Below are 13776 nucleotides of genomic sequence, written 5' to 3'. Positions count from 1 at the left end.
CCTCGACTGCACTGGATCCAACTTGCTCCATTTCAATGGACACTCCAGCCAGAGGTTTGGGTACTGACTTCAATCAAGTTGAGGGTTTCAAGCGAGATCTTCAATCAAGTGAATCCCATCTAACATGGACTGGATACAATTCATTCAAGACTTTCACTATACTAACATTATCTTCCTACAGGACCCCACATGACTATCATTGTCCCATTTCAACAGAAAGTAACTTGGAGGATACTATGCCCCCTTTCCCCATTGTTGTCACTTAGGATAATGTATATACCTAGTTAGGGATAGCTTCCTATTGTTTATGGTTGGGATTAGAAGGAGGTGTTCAGGCTTGGATACCTCTTTCAGATGACATTAGGGTTTAGTTAACATAGATAGTTAAGATATGACATAAACAGATTGTTGTATCTTCTTATATTTTACCTTTAAGATTGTTAATTTTGGATACTTTAAACTGTTAAGTTTTAATCCTCTTTTAGACTGAAAGGGGAATTGTAGGGGAAGCTGTAGCCACGCCTACTTAGGGGCTGGCTACAGGTGTGCCTGACCACGCTTGTGACTGCTTTCGGTTTCTCTTTTGGACTTGTGTACAGACTGCTGCCACGCCGGCTGGCTAGGTCGCTCTGTAAGTAAGGCTTTTCCCTATTAAATACCCTTATATTTCTACCTGACTCCGTATTGGTAATTTCCCACTATACTTACTGACTACTGAAGATCCTACCTCTATATTTTATACCCCTATAGTGCTGGGATTAAAGGCATGTGACCTGTTACTCTTTTAGACTGATTCAATCTCATGTATCTCTGGGTGGCATTCATCTTTCTGTTAATACTGAATTCTCTAACCTCTGGCTGTTGGGATTAAAGGTGTGTGCCTGGATTCTACGGCTTGTGGCTGATTTTTCTTTCTGAATCCTCAGGCAGGCTTTAATAAATCATAAATAATATATCACTACACATATTTGCTAGGTGTTGGCATTTGGTAATCTTATTTTTAAATTCTGGGATTACAAAAAAAAAAATGAACAAAACAGTCCTTAATGGCTGCCCCTAAGAAACTAACACAAAATAAATTTAAAATTGTTTTTTTCTAAAGTTCAGCTTATTTCTGATAATCTTTCTAGGTTAGAGAACTGAAATCTTACAGGAATTTCTTCTGTGGAAATAGTTCACTACAACTTCCTCTCTGATACTCCTCAGTAGAGTTAATTTATAACAGGAAAGAAGATGGGAATATAGTTTCGTCAATCATCTCTGGAAAACTAATGTGGAATTTTTTTTTGCTTGAATTATATCTAGTTAGAGCCACTTGAAAGGAACAAATCATTGTTCTTTTGTGCATCACATTAAGTTTGTCAAAATAATAACATATGTAAATGCATTAATATTTAAAGAATTAAATGTTAATATAATCAATGAAACTGCAGAAATACAAGGGAGACTTTCAAAACCAGGCAATTTTTTTCTATACATAATGACAATGAACTTGGGCATAAATAATAGGAACACTCATAAAACCAAAATTATCCAATAAATTAAAATTCTTAAGAATGGCCTTTGTATAAAATGCATGAAATCTATTTCAGAAAAAATTCCATAAATTTAGTGCAAACCATTAAATTGCACATCAACAAAAAAGCCTGTGTTATACTCCTGGATAAAAAAACTAAATATTGCAAAGATGTCAGCTGCTCACACAGTAACACCAAAGCTTAATGGAATGTCACTCAAAATCTTCACGTGTTACATTTTTGGACAACATAAAATGGTTCTAAAATTAATTTTCAAAAATAGAAAAGGGCGTTAATAATTGAAGTTGGCAGATGGACTTTCTCTTTCAACTATTTGGCATGTTTTATAAGGAAAATAATTTAAATGGGATGGATCTTATCCAAAAGTATAAATGTCTATCGTACTAAAGAAATGATAGGACCAAATGAGAACTTCCACTCAAATTTCAGTCCACACTAGTATAAAGCTCAGTATTTTGTCAACTATTTTTTAAAAATAATAGAAAATGACCTTAAATCATTTCACAAAACTAAAATCAAGTCAGTGAATTCTTTATCTGATTTCTAACTAAATTCTAGCTGGAACAATGACAGATTTAAGTCTATAAAGATGGCTAATGTGGGACAGTCCACAAGAGGAAGGCTGATAGGATTCACTTACATCCTCCCCACTTTTCTTTTAAGATATAGTTTAGGGTGACATTGAAATTGTTATGTTCCTGCCTCAGCCTCAGCCTCTCATTGTAGATATATGTCACCAGGCCTGGCTTCACTTCACTTTGATTCATCACTAACAATAGAATGCTGGGAAAATATTGATAAAATTTATGAACAATCATTAATAATCTTTTAAGATTTTGGAACGTTGGAAATACTTCCATTATAAGAACCTACAAGTGGTAGATTCATTAAAGACAAACGTTATTTATTCTTATATTCATCATATTCAACTCATCAAAGCCATCACATACTGTAGCAACATACATCCTATCAAGCTTTATAATTCAATAAACAGATGCTAATATGCAAAAAGAATGTACAAATTGTAGCAAGAGAAAAGTCTTAAGCCATTTAACAAGAACTATGCACACATATAGCTTAAAGGTACAAGACTGCCAAGAAACTAAAGCAAGGCAGCATGACCTTCATCATTTGGTTTGAAAAACTCTGTAGACAGTGATGGATAGGGCAGGTGCATTGTACACTGCTAGTGAGTACACACTTCAGAATTCTAGGAAGCAGACTACACCCAAGCCTCCATGTCTGATAGTGCACACAGTGTTCTCTCTGTACAAGGTTACTGGCTGACTGGTGGAGCTGATTGACATTCAGGCCTCACTCTATTAATCCTCAGAAGCATCCCTGTGGAGAATTGAGTCATAATTCTTCAGAAAGGGTGTTGTTTTCTTCACATAAAATTTACACTAGTAGTGGCTCCATCCAAAGTTATACCAAATATCCTTTTGTCACAATATGTGATTTATGAGGACTTTTTCAAATTATCCCAGAGACACAAAGTCTCAAGGATGATTATATCAGCAGCCACTTTTACATTGACACCCAAATCAATGTTTCTATATGTGTTGTTCATGGATGGTTGATTCTAGCAACTTATGGGATGTAGGCAGAAGCTTATATCCAACCCAATCCCTCAACCATTTAGTACCAAATAAACACTCTGAGGCTTATGTTAATTATAAACTATTTGGCCCATGGCTTAGGCTTCTTATTGGCTAGTTCTCTCTTAATCATTAACCCATTTACATTAATTTGTGTATCTCCATGTAGCCTTGGCTTACTGGTGATGCCCGGATCTCTTTCTTCCTCAGTAGCTACATGCTGTCTCCCTCACAACCCACTCTCTGTGTCTCTCTTCCCTGAATTCTCCTAGTCTAGTAGTCCTTTCTATACTTACTGCCTGACTACATTATGCCTGTCCATTGGCCAAACATCTTTATCCATCAACAAATAAGAGAAACATATTCACAGCATACAGAAGGACTTCCCCCATCAATGGGATAGCTAGCTAGGTCACAGATTTCTGCTAGCCATCTAACAGAAGATTTTGCTGAGTAAGCCATGCTGTTATTGATGCCATAACCATGTCCATCATTTAATTCAACAACAGTAGCACTGTTATATTCATAATGTTATTTATTAAAAATATGAATATTATGAAAATATGAATATTGACTATAACATTAGCAGGCTCTATTTGGAGATGAGGGATACAATGATGAACTGAAACTAGAGAAACCCCTGATTTCAAATACATTTTATATTTTAAAAAACTAAATAGTAGAGAATAAATCCTTAGAATAATGCCATTCATTCCATTTATTGCTTCTTCCTTCAGTGCAAGGTGCAATACTTCTTCTATTATTGTTGGGGTGATTGTTATCTGGCTTAAACTTTTTCAAGCATTTGTATGCCTGGCTCAAAGTTCAGCAAAGCATTTATCTACAGAAATACTTCTAACTGTTATGGAAAAAGTGTTCATAGTGATTCAATTTTACTAAAACAACATGTGACTGGGCATTGGTGGCACACGCCTTTAATCCCAGCACGTGAGAGACAGAGGCAGGAGGATCTTTATGAGTTCAAGGCCAGCCTGGTCTCCAGAGCGAGTGCTGGGATAGGTTCCAAAGCCACAAAGAGAAACCCTGTCGTGAAAAAACAAAAAACAATGTGCATTTTTATAACCAGTGTTTTGCTAAGGGCATGATCCAATAATACAGATGTCCTTTATTCATTCAGCAAATAGTTTTGTGTCTATTATTTGTTAAGCTCTGTTGCAGCTGCTGTCAAGTAAGGAGATAGTAAAACAGACAAAAATTCTCCCCTGGTATACAGGTACCCTGTATAGACAATAAGCATATAAATGAACAAACTATAGAGAATGTTAGAGTAATATTACCTAAAATACTTAAGAATGGAAGTTCAAAAACAAATGGAAATAGAATTTAGGAGTTAGGAGTCATTGGGAAGATTTTACTAGGTGATGGTACTGGTTATATGAAAGTGTGAGTAGTACTAAAAGTTGTCCGAAGGAAGGACATGCTAACAGAGCAAATGACAAGGTCCTAGGGTATAAGGATGTTTGCAATTCAAAGGGTAGGAAGGAGACAATGTGAAAGCGGTAGGACTCAGAAAAAAGGATGCAAGGGGAGAAGGTATCACAGTGGTAATGGGGGCCACATCATGTAGGATACAGGAAATCAGACTATGACCCCCAAGAATGATGGGACACTATTACTGTGTTTTGAAAACAGGCATGGCTTATTAAAGTTGTTGATTGCATTTGTTTTGGTTAATTACCATAATAAAACAAGTCATAGGGCAGTAGCAACAGGGACACTAGTTGAGACATAGAAGTGACCATAGCAAGAGCTGCAGGAGCCTGGGAGCAAGCTGTCAGGCCTAACCACATTTTACACATGTGTTATCACAAAACATATCAGACATAAAAGTTTGGGACAATTATCTAATAAACCCACAAAGACCCACCTCTTCTGCCATGTTGGTGCTGCTGTAACAGTTTCCTTATCATACTGAATATTCATCCACCTCCAGTTTCCCTCATCCCTCCATCAATCCTAAAGTTTATAATGAATCTCAACATAAATTGCTGACATCTGTACCTGTCTGCCAAAATAATTCAGCATGCGAATCAACTATATCTCATATATTGTTTGCATAAAGAAAGTCATTTCAGTATTCAAAATGGTACCTTTATTTCCAAAACATTTTTCATGCCCCCTCCTAGTCGATTTCTCCTATACCCAAATAAAGTATTATTCTGAATTTTTCAATGCTATTTTTGCAATTAAAAAAATATCACTTAACTAAATCATATAGTACCAATGTTTTTTGATAACACTTTTCAGCATCTTGGGAAGATTCAGATATGTTACATATACCAGTAATTTGTTTTTAAGTGCATCTCCAATTTGTTAGACTAGACTAACTCAATTAGTAGAGAATTCTTATTTCCAAGCAGATTTGGTACAACTGGTTGTCATATGTGAAGCTTTTCATTGTTTTTTTTTAATTTAGAGTTGATATTTAGATCAGTCATCACTTATGAAAATATATCTCAGGTTTTACCACACTAATTTACATCCTTTTTGTGTCTTAACAAAGAGCACATGGCATTTACTAAACCATAACTCTAGTTTGTCACTCTGATGACCATTATCTTCATTGTTTTATCAGCGATTTTATTTCTAGTATTTTTTTGTTTTGCATGTGTATGTATGTAGTATGTATGTGTTTGCATATGATTCTATGTACAAACATGAATGTGCATATGGACATATATATATATATATATATATATATATATATATATATATATATGCATGTATCTCTGAGGCCCAAGGTTGGCTTTGGGAGTATCTTCATTGATCAATTTCTAACTTTATATATTGAAGCAAAATCTCCCACTTGAATTCAGAGCTGAGTCTAACCAGCCAGCTTTTCCTGGGTATTCTCTATCTCTGCTGCCTGAGCACTGGGATTACATTGATTTTCGGAATTCAAAATCTCTTCCTCATATTTGAGCAGCAAGTGCTTAATCTTTTTTTTGTCTGTTTGTTTTTTGTTTTTTGTTTTTTGTTTTTTGTTTTTTGTTTTTTGTTTTTCAAGACAGGGTTTCTCTGTGTAGCTTTGGAGCCTATCCTGGCACTCGTTCTATAGACCAGGCTGGCCTCGAACTCACAGAAATCGCCTGCCTCTGTCTCCCTAGTGCTGGGATTAAAGGCATGTGCCACCAACGTCCGGCCAAGTGCTTAATCTTAACTAGCCTTTCCAGTGTTCTTTTTATAAAAAGAGGAGGAAGTGAAGAAGAAGCAAACACACTCTTGAAAACAGCACAAAGTTTAGGAGCCTCTTGAGAGCAAGGATCATGTCCCATTTTCCAGTGAATCTCCCCATTCTAAATAACTGCAGGGCCTGATATAAAAAAGCTTCTTCTGGTCTGACCTTAACTAACACTTCACTTTGAAGGATAATGAATTGTTTGATAAACATTTGATTGCAAATACTTGAAAATTATAAGGAGGCACTACTTGCATTCACAAGGCAACTTCAGTATTAGGACATGACTGTGCCAAGGCTTGCCCCATTCTCCAGGTCTGGGTGTTCTTTAACGTATTTCAGGGAATCAGGAAAAGCAAAGAACAGAGTCAAGATGTCCCAATTTCAGGTTCTGTGATGAAGACTCTAAGGTCTACGAAGAAGCAGCTAAGACATAGGCCAGTTGAAAAGCGATACATAACAAACAGCCTATTCTGAGAACTGTCCTCTAGTGTCTCCAAATTGACTTGTTTTTCTGAACAAAAACACTTTGCTTCAGATGACTGTGTATATCACTATACCTGATAATTACTCTTAATCAGCTAATCAGAGGATTTTACCTTGAAGACAAAAAGCGTAATATCATGTTTTGATCAAGATAAGTACTGGCTGGACATTGTGAAGAAAACTCTGTTTGCTTTTTCTTGCTGTGTATCTGTACTTCCTTGGAGACCAAAGTTTAATATGAAACTATGATCTTTTAAAAGCAAATCAGTCATTTGGGGATTAGCAAGCATAAGTGTGCTAAGATGGATACATGGACCAAATAGTTCCTCATTGCCGGGAGAATAAAAAAACAGACTGAATGCAGCAAATTGACTATGAAATTCTATTTCCTATTCTCTTTTCTTGTAGAAAGCTTAATTCTTAACTAACAAAAGTTTTAACTATCTATCACTGAATTACAAACATACTTTATTTTTATTTCACAGTGTACAAATCATGCATTTTGCTTTTAAACACATGCAGGGTCCCTAATGTGAAAGGAATTTTCAACATCTAAATATATTTTGATTGGCTAGGTCCATAAGAACATACAACACAAGTATTGCTTAGAGTGGAAGAATTAATTTAGGATATTGGAAACATGTTCATGAACAGTGGTTTGCTGTTTTGTGGTGGCTATTCTTGGTTGTCAGCTTAACTATATCTGGCATGAGCCGTAATCCAGAAATGGAAGGGACACTTGTGATTTGGATCTTGAGGCAAGAAGACAACATGTCTTTGAGTATGGAAGACACACCTTTCATCTGGGTTGGAAACCTAAATAAGGACAATGGAAAAAGGAAGGGTTATTTCTCCTGCCTGTCCTCACCATGTCATCCATTCCTTCATTGGCATTGGAGCCAACTTCTTTGGGAGTCCAGTAAAAACAGAAGACCAGCTGAGACAACCAGCCTCGTGGGACTGAGCAGCTACTAGACTCTTGGACTTTCTAATTTACAACCAGCCATTGTTGGACTGCATAATTCCCATATTCCCTCATGTACTTGATATTACTATTTATTTATAATTTTCCAGGCAACCTTTTTATCTAAAACTTACTTTATCTGAAAATGAAACAAAATGATGTTTTGGGTCTTTTTGTTGTTGTTATTTTGCTTTTTGTTTTTTGTTAACTGCCAGAGATGACCACTAAGACAGAGTGTATAACCAAATGAAAGTCTTTTTCAAGCTAGGACAGCACCCAAGTGTTTGGTGACCTATGTGTGGCCCCAAATGTCCAGAACATGGGTTTCTAAAGACAGAAACCACATCGTGGCATCTCTCTCAGGCAGATGTGGTATATGTAGTTTCTTTCTTTTTCCGGGGGAGGGGGGTGTCACAGAGTGAGTAGTTTCAAGCAAGCAGTTATAACAGAAGCCAAGTTAAGTGGTTTACCTGGAGGAATGGGTTCCACAAGACAATGAAGAGGTTACACTGTCTTGTATTGTAGCTGAGGTCATTTCAGGTTTGACTAGTATTTGATCTCCATGATGGAAAGCCCCAAAGATAATTATCTTGTTCTATTCAAGAAGCCTGAGGTCAAGGTGCTCCATCTAACTTATCTTGGCTCTGTTAAACTACCTACTTGTACAATTTCTCCCTCCAGTTAACTATTTGTCTTACCCTCTGTTAAAATGCTTGCTTGCACAACTCCCCGTACACCTGCTGAGTGAGATAACAGTATGTGGATTTGTCTTTAAAAGCCACTTACTTTTAATACTGGTGCTATACACATGGGTCCCCAAAACCCAAGTATAGTACCAGCAGGTTTAAACAAACTTTCAGTCAGCTATAATTTGTGACTATGTGGTCTTCTCTGGTAGGTTCCCCATAAAGATAATCCTTTTGTACACTGTGAAGATGTTTTGCTCTCATTGGTTTAATAAAAAGCCAACTTGTAGCTAGTCAGAAAGAGGTTAGGCAAGAGAGCCAAACTGAGAGAACACTGGGAAGAAAGGAGGGCAGAGTAATCAGCCAGACACAGAGATGAATATGCCGCGCTGAAGAAAGGTACCGCCATATGGAAGAGCATAGATAAGAAATGTGGGTTAATTTAAGTTGAAAGAGGTAATTAGTAACAAGTCTAAGCTCTTGGCCAAGCATTTATAATTAATAATAAGTCTCTGTGTGGTTATTTGGGAGCTGGCTGGTAGGACAGAGCCTACTGGTGGGACAGAGAAGTCTGTCTACAGTGAAGTATGAACAGTATAGAGATCATGTTTATTTATGGACTGTGTGAACATAGTCTAGAATAGTCTATGATCTGTGTACTCTATAATTGTTCCTTTCATGGACTGAGAAGTTTTTGTTTCAGTGACACACCTTGCTACAGTATATTTCTGCCCAACTTAAAGGTCATGTGGATTTACTCTGCCTTGCATTCTTTGTTGAAGGGCATTTTAAGTGTACCTTCCATCCAGGCTTGTTTTAATGCAAGCAGGAAACACAAGGACCATATGATAATCTTGCAGAGCCTCAACTCTGACACAACAGATGGCGCTTTACCACCTCCTCATTGCGTTTACATGTTTTCAGTGCTTCAGATAAGACAACCACAACTTAAGTACAGAGTATGGAGGGATTCCAGAACTGATCCTGTACCATTGTGGTGATGCAGACATGTGAGACCTGCAGAGAGGGAAAAGACTGGAAAATTCTACAGAGGCCTGTTCAGAAGGAATGCTTATTGAAATGGGACAGGCTGGGTCTCAGGATGTTATTTTAATCTAGTGATAGTCCGTGCTGGTTGAATGAAAATACCCCATAGGCTTACAGTGACTAACGCTATGAGTAGGTGTGGCCTTATTGGAGGTGGCGTGCCACTGGAAGTGGGCTTTGAGGTCTCTGAAACTCAAGCCAAGCATGGTGACTCATTGTCTCTTCCTGTTGCCTACCAATCTGGACATAGAACTCTCAGCTGCCTCTAGCAACATGTCAACCTACATGCCACTATGCTTTTCTCCTTGATGATAATGAACTAAACTTCTGAACTGTAAGCCTGCTCCAATGAAATGTTTTCCTTTATAAGAGTTCCAGTTTTCATGCTGTCTCTATTGTCTTCACAGCAATAGAAATTTTAACTAAGACATATGGTCACCATCTCACTCTAGATGTTCTTAACTATACTATTGGCAGAAATATTTAAGATAGCCTAGGTGACCCTACTAGAAAGTTTTAGCAAATTCCCATGAAGGAAAATGTATGTCATGAGATATCTTCCAAATTTAAATTGCAATATTTAAATTATAAATGAATGATTTGTTATTTGCTGGAGATGTGAATCCATGAAAAGGTAAGGACTTATGCAGGATCTCCAACTAGAACACTGAGGACAACAGAAGACTGTGGTTCTAGTTCATTTCTTTTGCTGTGATAAATACCATAACCAAAGCAACTTTGAGACGGGAGATTACAGATTACAGCATATCATTGCAGGAGCTGAAGAGGCAGGAGCTTGAGACACCTGGCCACATGACATTTGTAGTCAAAGGCAGAGAGAAATGAACATACTCCAGCCTCCTGCCTGCGCTGCTTATGCTCAGCTAGCTTTTTCATCCTTCCACAGTTCCTGGCCCAGTCTAAGAAACAGTGGCACCTTCATTCTGAGTGGATCACCATACCTCAATCAACAATCAAATCAATCCCCTAGAGGTATGCCCACAGGCTAGCCTAACATAAAGAATCTCTTTGCATGAGATTTTAAGATGTTGACAGTTAAAACTAACCAGCACAACTACCAACTATTAACTTTTTCCCAGTAGAAACTCTTCCTATTGATTCCCTAAAGATCCAAGAAAGACCTAGATCACTGGAATTTCACGATTTAGCAATATGTCTATATGTCTATCCCCTTGCTCCAGCTGTTATGAGTCCTGCTTCACATTGTGTTAAGCCCTGCTCACTGCTCATTAAAACATCTGCTCTGCCTAGACTAACTTCTGTATCCAAGAAACTATATCAGCTAGCAAACACAAGCCTCTTCCCTTTTCATATTTTCAAATGGGTACATTTAACCTTTATTTTCCCATCCAAGAGTCTTTAGTAGAAAAATCATCTGATAAATACTCAGTGTCAAGTAGAAATCATATCACACAAATAAGTGTGTACTGATTTAGACCAATTCTAAGAGGAGTCTTTAAAAGATCCTTGAGCAATTTGTCTAAGCATAAGGTATCTATAAATCAAATCTAACTGAACTGTACTCAATTGGAATTCTTCTCCATGAGAATTGGGTGGCAATGTTTCCATAGCTCACACAGCATCACTCCCAAGGATTCAAAACTTTCTCTTTTATCATGGTTATTGTTTCTTGGTAATTCACTATGAGTAGGCAAAGGGAATAATAGTGTTTGGTGTTAGTAAGAAGCAAGTGTCCCGTTTTCATCAAATTCTTCCTATCTTGTGTTTCCTGATCACTGGTGAGGGTATGAGTACAACAACCTGTCAGCCACAGGTTCCAGTATTAGTTGCTCATTGCCCTGACACCTGCTGTGCTGCACAGACCCCTGAATCTATTCTGTCCCCTCTTCCATTTCATACTATTCAAAACAGGTTCAACCCATATATCACACCTGCAAACTTTTCTTTCCAGGCCCAGCAGCTGGAGCAAAACAAATGGAGCAGGCAAATGGAGATGATGTGCTATAAAAGGGAGATACAGGGTATCCTCAGATGAGGTTATAGATGTGGCTTGACCAGATTGTCCAACATTGCATAATAAACTGAAAATGTTAGAAACTGATGTTAGTATGTCAGATATATGTTGTGAGATGGGAAAAGGAAATCTGTGAATCATATGAACTCAGAGAAGAGCAGTTCTGGAGGAGACAGTTGTCTGTGTTTTCCCATTTTTAGTGAAAGAAAATTTGAGGAATAATGAGCAGGCAGAGAAGGTTAATATGGTACTTTGAATATAAATACTTTCTTTTTGTCTCTTTTAATGGTCTCTTTCTATATACACTGAATTCTTATATTCTAGAATGGATGTGTTGATCTCCACACATCTTCCAAATCCCATGAATTCTTCAGGACTCTAAATCATCCATGGCACTGGGAGTGTCTCCAAGGCAGAAATCAGATTTTTCAGTCAAGGTATGTCAGTTACTGACAGAGGAAGGTCTAAAGTGTCTGTCTGATGTAGAGCTTTGCTAGGAAACCACTTCTGAAACATGACATACAATTTTTGTAAAAATCTTGGTGTTAAAAATGTCTCATAATTATATTTTTCTATGTGATAATTCTAATTTATAATAATAATTCCAAGAGTGATAGGCCATCATAGATTTTAACACTAGCAATAAAGTAGTAGGTAGGTTAAGACAAAATGCAAGCAGAGAGAGATATGATAAAATGAACCAGTAAAAAATTTTAAAGTGAATTTGTTATGCATTTACCAGTATTGAAATTATTTTAAATTTTATTATGAAAATGTCTTAATCCTTTACCTCAAATACAGCTTTTTATATAGTTGACTCGTCTCCAGCCTCCTGAAATTTTGTGGAAAACAAGTCTCATGTTTCTACATATTGTGAAACACTAATTATGGCCATTCCCCTTTAGACAAATACAAACAAAAACACAACAAACAACAACAAAAACAAATAAATAAACCAAAAGCCCTCAAACAACCCAATAGGGTCGTGAAGACTGGTTTGTTTGTAAAGGTGGTAGTTAAAATAAACAAGGTCAGAAAAATGCATGTTTAAAATGTGTGTATAATTTTACTTTTGTTGCTAGGGATACAATATTTTATGACAGGCAGTTGTTCTCCAGTTAATTTTCCCTTTGGAGGAATCTTCATCTTCTTTCTCTATCCCTCCTGGCTTGTGTGTGTGGTAGTGAAAGCCACAGGCCATGAACTCCTGCATGATTGCTATGGCTGACTGCCTGGGAAGAGGAAAACATTTAGGTAAAGCTTTAGGGGAGAGAGAGTGCAATGGAAGGTGTCCCCTGGGCATGAATGCAAGGTGTCCCTACACCTATTCTACTGGGTTCCCTAAAAGACCCCAGCCTCAGCTACCCTGGTGCTGCAAATAGGGAATGGGATTAACCATGTATGAACAGACTTCTGCCTCTATCTACATGACACATATTTAAAATACTGAAAACATTAGGAGTGTATTTATTATTTACCAATTTCACATTCAAGTGTGGTCCTGCTTAGTACCCGTGAGACAACTACCGAAATAAAGTAGGACTACAGGAGCACACACTGGGCTTGCAGGCCTAGAAGCAGGAGGCCCCACAGCAGTCTAAGAAAGATCGCCCAGCTGTTGCTGAGAGACTGGAAGAGAGAGGGAAGCCACCTGCAAGTACAGACCCTGGCACTGGCAACCAGCTGCGGCGCCGCGTTGAGCATCCTCTGTAGCTTGCACAGCAAAGCCAACTGCAAAAGGCAAGCGAATAAACGCAAGGCCAGGACCCCCCGCAGCTTTCTCCGCTCCCCTCGCTCTTGCGCGGTCGCTGGTGCAGGTCTAGCACGGACCTGACTGAGCCGCCGTAGGTTAGGGGACGCGTCCCTGCCGGCCCAGACCCGCTCGACCTGCACGGATGCTGCCCGCCGCGCCGCCGCCGCCCGCCGCCGCCGCCGCTGCCGCCACAGCCCCAGCACCATGACCGCTCTGCGCGCCGCGGTTACAGGTTGGTCACCGCCGCTGGCCCCGGGGGCTGCAGCGCGGCCAGCAAAGAGTCCTGCTGGGGAGGCCGGGAGGCGCCCCTTTCGCCCTTCGCTGGGGTCCGACCTGGGCAAGGGCTGGGAACCAGGGAGGCCGCTTACAGCTCAGCCTGAGGCGCGCAGGAAAAGGGACTCTGAGAGCCCACTGTGCGCCCTCAGGCCCTGGGCAAGCTGCTCCCGGGGCAGCCTTGGGAAGCCATGGGCCGCTGGTTGGGGCCTGCCCAGCCCGGGTATCCAGCAGGT

The 13776-nt window shown here is 38.8% G+C and overlaps 1 long non-coding RNA gene across 1 annotated transcript; it reads left to right on the top strand.

The window, feature by feature from the left end:
* Nucleotides 1–599: 599 nt before the first annotated feature.
* On the top strand, nt 600–11951 carry LOC113839280. The gene is made up of 3 exons (XR_004772580.1): nt 600–631; nt 10426–10511; nt 11839–11951. It is a non-coding gene; the product is annotated as an uncharacterized LOC113839280 (long non-coding RNA).
* Nucleotides 11952–13776: the final 1825 nt, after the last annotated feature.

The sequence above is a fragment of the Cricetulus griseus genome (assembly GCF_003668045.3).
Source record: "Cricetulus griseus strain 17A/GY chromosome 1 unlocalized genomic scaffold, alternate assembly CriGri-PICRH-1.0 chr1_1, whole genome shotgun sequence".
NCBI classification, from domain to species: Eukaryota; Metazoa; Chordata; class Mammalia; order Rodentia; family Cricetidae; genus Cricetulus; species Cricetulus griseus.
The sequence above is the reverse complement of the archived record's forward strand: the minus strand, read 5'-3'. Positions and strand labels throughout refer to the sequence as shown.